General features: G+C 36.1%; 1 pseudogene across 1 annotated transcript; it reads right to left on the bottom strand.

The window, feature by feature from the left end:
• Positions 1-561: 561 nt before the first annotated feature.
• LOC143539367 (pleiotropic drug resistance protein 1-like) lies at positions 562-8,632 on the bottom strand (annotated as a pseudogene). The gene is made up of 20 exons (XR_013136424.1): positions 7,878-8,632; positions 7,670-7,790; positions 7,494-7,582; positions 7,228-7,312; positions 6,788-6,946; positions 6,620-6,696; positions 6,484-6,537; positions 5,772-6,164; positions 5,404-5,685; positions 4,682-4,998; positions 4,426-4,586; positions 4,228-4,331; positions 3,985-4,135; positions 3,733-3,899; positions 3,017-3,349; positions 2,645-2,933; positions 2,344-2,563; positions 2,019-2,246; positions 1,524-1,950; positions 562-855 (listed from the first exon to the last, which is right to left on the bottom strand). The product of XR_013136424.1 is annotated as a pleiotropic drug resistance protein 1-like (transcript).
• Between the last annotated feature and the right edge of the window lie 305 nt (positions 8,633-8,937).

Raw genomic sequence — 8,937 nt, 5'->3', positions numbered from 1 at the left:
AATGATAATAATAATAATTTGGTTGTTGGTCCATCTCAATTTTTATATTTTTTTTCATTTTTTAGTTCCGGTATCATAACGCACGTGATCAAAACCGACCGAATTCGCGGCCAGTTACCTCCTCAATGATCGAGACAGACACCACTTGGGTTTTACCACCGACAATATTTGCCAACCAAATTAACATCATTTTCAATATTTTGTTTTCTTATATGTTAATGTTTTTATATGTTAATTTGGCGAAATAATTTTTTTGGGTTTTAACGCTCAAATTTTACGAATAGTGTCTTTCTCGTAACGAAAGCAGCTGGTACCCGGCCGAATTTGTGTTAACTCATCGTGGCAACGCTCGGGCTTAACCAACGTCCGGGTTTCAACGCTGGGGTTTTCCTAGCTGCCCCGGCGCAACGCGCCGGCTAGAGAAACTACTTGGCATATAAATTTATTGTTAAGATAATAGCAGGCCTATCATTTAAACAACAAATCCGTTATTCTTTAATAATCCTTATATATGCATATAAATATTGAATAAAAATCAAATTATTACAAATAATTACAGACTTATGTATGAAACTGAAACACAAAATCTATCATATCTTATCTCTTCTGGAAATTAAAGGATCGAATGCAGTAAGCGAAGATGATGGCGAAGGCCAAAACCAACCCGACGTGCACCCCAGTAACGGCCCCAAGAAAATCATGCTTGAACCCAAAATACCGATCCAAATAAGCTTTCACGGTTTCACCATTCGAAAGCACATCCTCAAAGTCCGCAAACTGTGAAGCAACCAATCCGTAAATAGTCCACGCAATCGGATTAGCCCAGTAGCACCATCTCCACCACACAGGAATACTCTGTTGTTTACACCATAATAATATTTTTGAATTAGAAACAATTTGTGTAAATATAGTTATTATTAAAAAAAAGAAAAAAGAAAATCGGTTTTATATAATCTCTACTATGCCCTATTGGCATATAATAGTCCCAACTTCACACTTGGCTGGTGGCGGTCCCAACTAAAGGTGTATTTTTTTGACTAACGGATGGTTAACTCCGTTAGTCTGTTGCTTACGTGGCACGCCTAGCGGACCGTTGGAAAAAAACTATACCTTTATTTAAAACCAATTTTCTTAAAAAAAAACAGGTGATTATTTCCACATAGATGTTTATTTACAACTAGGCGTGCCACGTAAGCATAGACTAACGGATGGTTAACTCCATTCGTCTGTTGCTTACATGGCACGCCTAGCGGACCGTTGGAAAAAAACTACACCTTTATTTAAAACCAATTTTCTTAAAAAGAAACAGGTAATTATTGCCACATGATGCTACCACATAGATGTTTATTGACAACTAGGCGTGCCACGTAAGCATAGACTAACGGATGGTTAATTCCGTCAATCAAATACACCTTTAGTTGGGACCGCCACCAGCTAAGAATGAAGTTCGGTTTGCCAATAGCGCATAGTTGAGATTATTTAAAACCAATATTCCTTAAAAAAAACAGTTCAGTGAAACTTACGGGGCGTGGAATGATGAAACCCGAGAACAAGTTGAAGATACCATAAAACGAGGCGGCAATGATGGCGGCAATGTTGGCGTTAGGAGTAATAGCGACGGTCATCATACCGTAATAAGTCATGTAGAGGAAACAACACAATTGGAAGAACATATACCAAAAGAATTTAGCTGTAGTCAAGTCGAACCCGATCATGGAGTACACGATAAGACTATACACCACAGTCTGCACTAGCACATACGGGATTTCAACCAAAACCTGAGAAAAAGCATACGGTAAAGCAGAATACATTCCCGCAGCTCGTTCTCTGTAGAAAACAGTTCGTTCGATATCTACAACAGGTTGAACCACGGACGCGTTTAGGATTCCTAAGAAGAGAACCGCTGCATACATTGAACCCATCGCGTTCATTAAATCTTGTTGTGTGTTCCTGAAATGTAAAACTCGGTTAATCATTGAGACGATGAATATTATTGGAGGATGTTAAACGATGCTTACTTTTTGCCACCGAGGTCCCAAAACATGGTACCGAAGATGATTGCGATGAATGTGGTGAAGACGAAACGTACAGCAGTGTATGGTGGGTTCCGCCAGTATGACCACCGTTGTTTCCATAAGCACGCTATACATTGAACGAGAAACGACTGTGAGTATTGAGTTGGTTAGAACAGATCTTTGGTTCCGGGACGTGGTAAGCTTAATTCAGCAATCAGAGCTTTGTTTCTCCTGCAAAATTTATAAAAAAAATATATCAACAAAAAGATAACTTTTCAACCCCGACCCGACCCGACCCGACCCATATTTATTTGTTTCGTGCACTTACTTGTAAAGTTCGGAATTCTTGTAGATTTGAGTGAAATCAACTCCAAGTGCGAGTTATTGTGCGGAAGTACTGACTTCCAACATCCATGTTGCAGGGTTATATCCGTCTTTTATCTTACTTACACCATCGATGGCCTCAAAGTACGCGATCACTTCGCAAGAATGGCGTCCTACGGGCCCCACGTATAACTCTTGTCCACCTCTTTTCATCAAGAACAACTGCAAAGTAACGAGTCATTATTATTATTAGATATAAACGCTTGTTACGTGTGAAAATGATTGAATCGATGCTATATATAGCTCATCAAAAGCTTCAAAAATGTCAATGCTCGGTTGATGAATGGTGCAAACAACTGTTCGTCCCGTGTCCACTGTGTTCCTAACCGTTCTCATAACAATGGCAGCAGCCCTGGCGTCTAGCCCAGAGGTCGGCTCGTCCATAAATATTATTGACGGGTTGGCCACAAGCTCAACCGCTATGGTTAGCCTTTTTCTTTGTTCTGTTGATAGACCATTGACACCGGGTAACCCGACTAATGCATCCTTTCTTGGATTTAGTTCCACAAGGTCCATAACCTCATTAACAAACATCTGTAAAACAAAAGTATACGATTTAAAAAACCGCAAAAAGGGCTTATAAATTATTTAAAATTTTATATATAAATATAACTAACCTTTCTCTTGTGTTCATCAACATCTGATGATAACCTGAGCCATGCTGAGTAAAGCAAAGACTCGTAGACGGTTACATGTGGCGAATGGATGTCGTTTTGCTCACAATAACCGGAAATCCGGGCAAAAGTTTCTTGCTTTTTTGGATAACCGGAAATCTTGACATCACCCTCGATGTAACCGCCTGTTTTGCGACCTGCTAACACGTCCATAAGAGTGGTTTTTCCAGCACCACTTACACCCATTAGAGCTGTGAGAACACCGGGCCTAAAAGCCCCACTTACGCCCTTAAGTAGCAGCAATCGGTCTTCACCTACACCTTGATCTTTCATTTCCTATATATGTGTCATTTTTCAGTTAGTTTGTTGGCCTTAATTGTGTGATCAAGTTTAATACATTGTTGCGGTTCAAATTTGGAATTAGTATAAAGTATTGTTTGGGGTGTTTTATGCAACATTTGTAGATTAGGAGGTCTTGATGTAAATATCAGGCGGTTATAAGTTAGTTATATAACCGCCATAGGTAGTTAATTAACCACTCATATGATGTGTATAAATAGGGCATCGGTGTAAACAGATAGTCGTGTCATGTAACAATGTTTTTTGATTAATAGAGTTTGTGTCTCGGGTTAATCTCTTGTTCTGTTCTTCTTTGTTATGAACTTATGTTATTAATAAGTGTCGGTACCTATGTCATTCATTTTAATGAGTAATGTTACCTGTGGCATATCGACAGAGTATTTGACATCATCGAATGTAATTGAATGCGGTTCAAATGGAAGGATCATTCCTTTCTTATTTTGACTTCCCGAGTTTGCGGTTGATAATTCAACGGCTGCATCACTTTCTTAATCTGTTGACACGTTGGCTTGAGTTTTTTCGAAAGCTGTAGAAGCAGAAAATAAACGTTACAAAATGGTAATATGTTTATAACAAGATTTTAATATTAAGAACAAAGATAGGAAACTCACGGTTAAGGAAGGCGAGAGCCAAAGCAAAAATGAAGTTGAAAACCAAAATGAATCCGACTAAGGCCCCGACCGCAATCCAATACCAATAAGCTTCTGCAAAGAAGCCTCTTCCTGTGATAGCGAACCTCCCAAGCGTTGAACCGTTCAAAGGCTATATATGACATAAAAAAGGATTAATTTCGACACATCTACTTAAGAATTGGTTATAAATTATTAAAAAAAAGAAATTGTTATCTAACTTACTGTTCTCCAACTGTGGCCAAGAAATTCGTTCACGGCTATACCGTTAACTGCATACATCATGGGGGATGACCAGTATCCCCATATCCACCAACCCTTGATATCATCTGCAACGAGTAAAAGCGTTTTTTAGTTGAGAAAAAAAGCTAAAGAATTCAATTTTGTATGTTTTTGAGCTATATAACATAGTATATATAGTACCTCGTGTAAGGACAAAACCGCTCAAAGCAAACACTAAAAGAATTGTAAATGAACCGAACGTGTTTGCAACGATCATGTTCCTACCAAGTGCTCCAATGAACCGAAACAAACCAGAAGCCATTTGGTTAAGAAGCAACAATATAAGGTAATGTTTGAAGAATCTGCAAGATTTTTGGAAATAAAAAAATATATAGTTAGTATATATATATATATATAAGACAGAAGTTTTGATTCATTAGTATTGAAAAGTAGGTACCTTGTGATATTAGGATCAAATCCCATGACATAGTAAGTGAGAAATGTCCAAACTGCAGCTTCAAGAAATGAAATGGGAATCTTTATGATCCATGTCGGAATAGCATATGCCCACGAGGGGTAAAAAAGGAAATTCCGTTGCTTGTAGAAAACCGGAAGTTTTGCAATCGTCATTGAAATCTCAGCCATCCCGTTAAACATAATCATAGTAATACCGAAAAATAAAGCACCCGTATACAATGCTCCATCGTCTAGATCTCTTTTATGCATCTCGGTTCTGAAGAACACCGTCATAGCAATGAACGCCATGACAGTTAGCTGAAAATAACCAAGGGAAATGCTATTAACAACAATTCTTTTTGAAATAACTTGTTATAAAGATTATAAAAGATCAAAACTATTAAAGTTAACACGACAATTATTTGGAAGAGATTATTAAAAAATTTATGAAAGATCAAAACTTTTATAGTTAACACTACAATTATTTGTTAAAAAGATTTGAAAGATCTAAACTTCTAGAGTTAACACGACAACTATTTGGAAGAGATTGTTAAAATAATTATAAAAGATCAAAACTTTAGGAGTTAACACTGCAATTATTTGTTAAAAAGATTATGAAAGATCTAAACTTTTAGAGTTAACACTACAAAAATTTGGAACAATTTGTTAAAAAGATTATAAAAGTTCAAAACTATTAGAGAAAGATTACACTACAACACTTACTTGGAACAATTTGAATATATAGACGAACGAGTTTCTTTTCATGAGCAATATTTCCCGATCGGTGCAAGCTTTCAAAAGCTCTTTACTATCCAAGCCATATTTTTCGGTTGTGAGAGCAGCAGGGTGGCTTTTACTTTTGTCAAACGGAGTTGCGACATCGTTTGCTATTTTCCTTCCAACATGAAAAGATTGAAATGCTTCTGCAAATTCCTTTGATGTCACAAATCTATAAGGCTCGTCTCTTCTCATCCAGTATTGTTCTTGATCTTTCTTTGATGTAACCTAAAACACCATTTAAACATCACAAGGGTTAAAATGGTCATTTAACATCATTCAACTTAACGGAAAATCTATGATATAATGCTTACTTCTTGCAAGAAATCAGCAATGCCTTTTCTTTCGGGGCATTTGAATCCCATTGACTCAAAAAACTCGAGAACATTTTCACGCGGGCCTTGATATACAATCTTACCATCGGTCAACAGTATGATGTCATCGAACAAATCGTACGTTTCTGGAGCGGGCTGAAGGAGTGAAATGACAGCAGTACCCTCGAGAATGTGAAGAAACTGTTTAAGTGAATTCACAATCTGATAAGTTGTGGAACTATCCAACCCTGTTGATATCTCGTCCATAAGAAGAACCTTTGACGGTCCCACTATCATTTCACCGGTCGTCACACGCTTCTTTTGTCCGCCCGATGTCCCCCTTATCATTTGATTTCCTACCATGGTGTCTGCACAGATATCCAACCCCAAGAGCTGCAGATAAACCGTTTTTAGAAATGCGATAATATAACCTGACAAATCAATCAACTCAAAGTCAGACCGGTCAAACGGGCCAGCCAAGTCAAACGGGTCAGAAGTCATACTATTTGAAAATATATATGTAAATAATATAGCATGCTAAATCATTCTCTTCAAAATAAAAGATTATTACTGAAATAAAATGAATTTTGTAAACATATATACACACAAATAATTTATAAAAGAAGCTAAAGATTTTGAGCAAAAGTCGCCCAGTTTGACCCGCTACCCAAACAGCCTGACCCGTCCATTTTGACACATTTATCTGTCATACCTTGAGAGTATAATCTGTGACCACACTAGCTTCTTGACCTTTGGTAGCAGCAGCCTAAATAACAGCAAAACAACGATTATGATTTGGAATTCGTTCATGGACTCATACTGCATATTGTATCTAAACAATTTCTTACCTTCATGAAGACGTCAATATCAGGATCGGGTTTTATGTTCGCGTCTCTCTCTCTTCTAGACAACTCTGCTAACATATCTACAAATATATGGATAACTATAGTGTTACACAAATCTCTATAACTTTAATAAATAATGAAACTCGGAAATATAATAAATCACAAATTAACCATAACGCGATCCAACGCCTTGACATCTTGCAGAAAAGCCAGTGTTTCTCTAACAGTCATTTCTCCAATATGGACATCATTTTGACTGATATAAGCGGAAGTTCGTTCCGGTACAAACTCATGCAACTCATGGCCATTATACGTTATCTTACCGTTACTCTACATTTACAAAAGTAAACTATTTTAAAATTCTAGAAATACGGAGACGACAAATTAGCTAAATGTATGCAGCTAAACAAACAATTCTTAAAAAATGTTTGCCACAAATTGATTTGTACATCCTTTTAAAGGTTAACAGATTAAAAAGACATTTTTTTTCCAATATATACAGATTTCAGAGATACTCATACATCTACAAGTGTGAACGACTTGACATAAAAACATGTGTATAAATTGCAACTTTTTGCAGTGTAACAAAAACTATGAAGTCGTATTAGTACCGTAAGCTCCTTTGCGAGTGTCCCAGCCAAAGCCAACAAAAGGGTTGTCTTCCCAGAACTTGGAGGACCCAAAAGTAATGTCATTCTACAAACGTTTTATAGACAATATATCAGAACAACTAATTTGAAAAACTCTCATAGAAAGGTGTATTCATTGTTCTAGTTTCATAAAAATAATATCAATCTTGGTTCTTTTTAAACCAAAAAATAACTATCAAAGTTTCAAAATATTGATTTATTGCAAATTTTATGTTCTTTCTCATCACCTGCGAGGCTTAATGACGCCGCTGACATCATCAAGGATAGTTATATGTTTTTTCGAATTCGGAAGCAAGTGGAATGAACTCAACAGTCCCTATAAGACATAAACATAAACACCAATCAGAAAAATTTGGAATCTCTAAAACTTCAAGAATAATGAAACTTGGTTTATGTTTCTTACCTCAAAAAAATCAATATGAAAGTTTATAAAACTTGGCAAGGCTCGGCTTCCGGTATTAACATCAGCCTCCACAGTCACATGCTCAAACTTAACTTCAATTGTTGGCAATTCAATCCCAACTCTATAAACATTTCAAATCAAACCTTTTTTTTTTATCAAACTATAAAATCATTATTATTAAAAAATTAATTTGTGAAATCTTTGGTACCTATCAATCCTTTCTCTAAGCTTCAACAAGAACCTCTCATTATCTTCATCAACAACTTTAACAAGTCAATCAAGCAAACGCTTTCTATCTTCCACTCCGAGATTATCTATATCAACTTCATTAGACGGTCCGGTTGATCCAAAAAGCAAACCCTTTTTCAATCTATCAAAAGTTGGTAACTTTTCAAGAGAAGCCCATTTTAATGCCTCCTCATCGTCTTCTTCACGTGACGATTTCGAGAAAACATCCATGCCAGAATTCCTCCATACAGAAGTACTTCCGGTTCTTAAACTTGGTGTTCTTGAACTCACTGCTCTAAAACTTCCTAATCTTATACTACTAGCAGCTTTATATATGTCACTCCCATCCATTATTGCAAAACACTAATCAAGATTCAAACTTTCTTTGTGGGTTTTGTTTTTTAGGCCAAAAAAACCTTAAATTCCACCAAAAGTATCAAAATTGATCAAGATTCAAAATTTCTTTGTGGGTTTTGTTCTTTAGGCCAAACAAACCTTAAATTCCACCAAAATTGATCAAAATTCAAATTTTTTTTGTGGGTTTTGCTCTTTATGCCAAGAAAACCTTAAATTTCCCAAAAAGTATCCAAATTGATCAAGAATCAAAATTTCTTGGTGGGTTTTGTTCTTTAGGCAAAGAAAAGCTTAGATTCACCAAAAAGATTCAAAATTGATGATGGGTATTGTTGATTATTAGCTAAGAACCTTGAAATGAGCAAAAGGGATCAAAATTTGTTGTGGAATGAAATGGGGTTTTTTTTTTTCTTGACAGTTTAAGAACAATATGCTTGCTCTCTTGCTGCAGACAGAAGTGGAATGTTTTTGGTAGATATTTTATTTTTTTTATGCAAAAGATTTGATCTTTTTATAGGAAGAGGTGACAGAAGTATTTGTTTGAAGTTTGAAGATGACAAATTTGATTTTTAAAAAAGATTGGTCTATTATGAAAGTGTCGGCAGGACATCCAAGTGATGGATGGCAAATTTTTCAAACCAATTATAGGAACATGTCCCCTCAATAGTAAGACTTTTGTGTATATA

This window comes from Bidens hawaiensis, unplaced genomic scaffold (assembly GCF_021521415.1).
Source record: "Bidens hawaiensis isolate Kalapana, Puna unplaced genomic scaffold, B.hawaiensis_p1.1 tig00011861_1, whole genome shotgun sequence".
Classification (NCBI taxonomy): domain Eukaryota; kingdom Viridiplantae; phylum Streptophyta; class Magnoliopsida; order Asterales; family Asteraceae; genus Bidens; species Bidens hawaiensis.
This window is presented reverse-complemented; position numbering and strand designations above follow the sequence as displayed.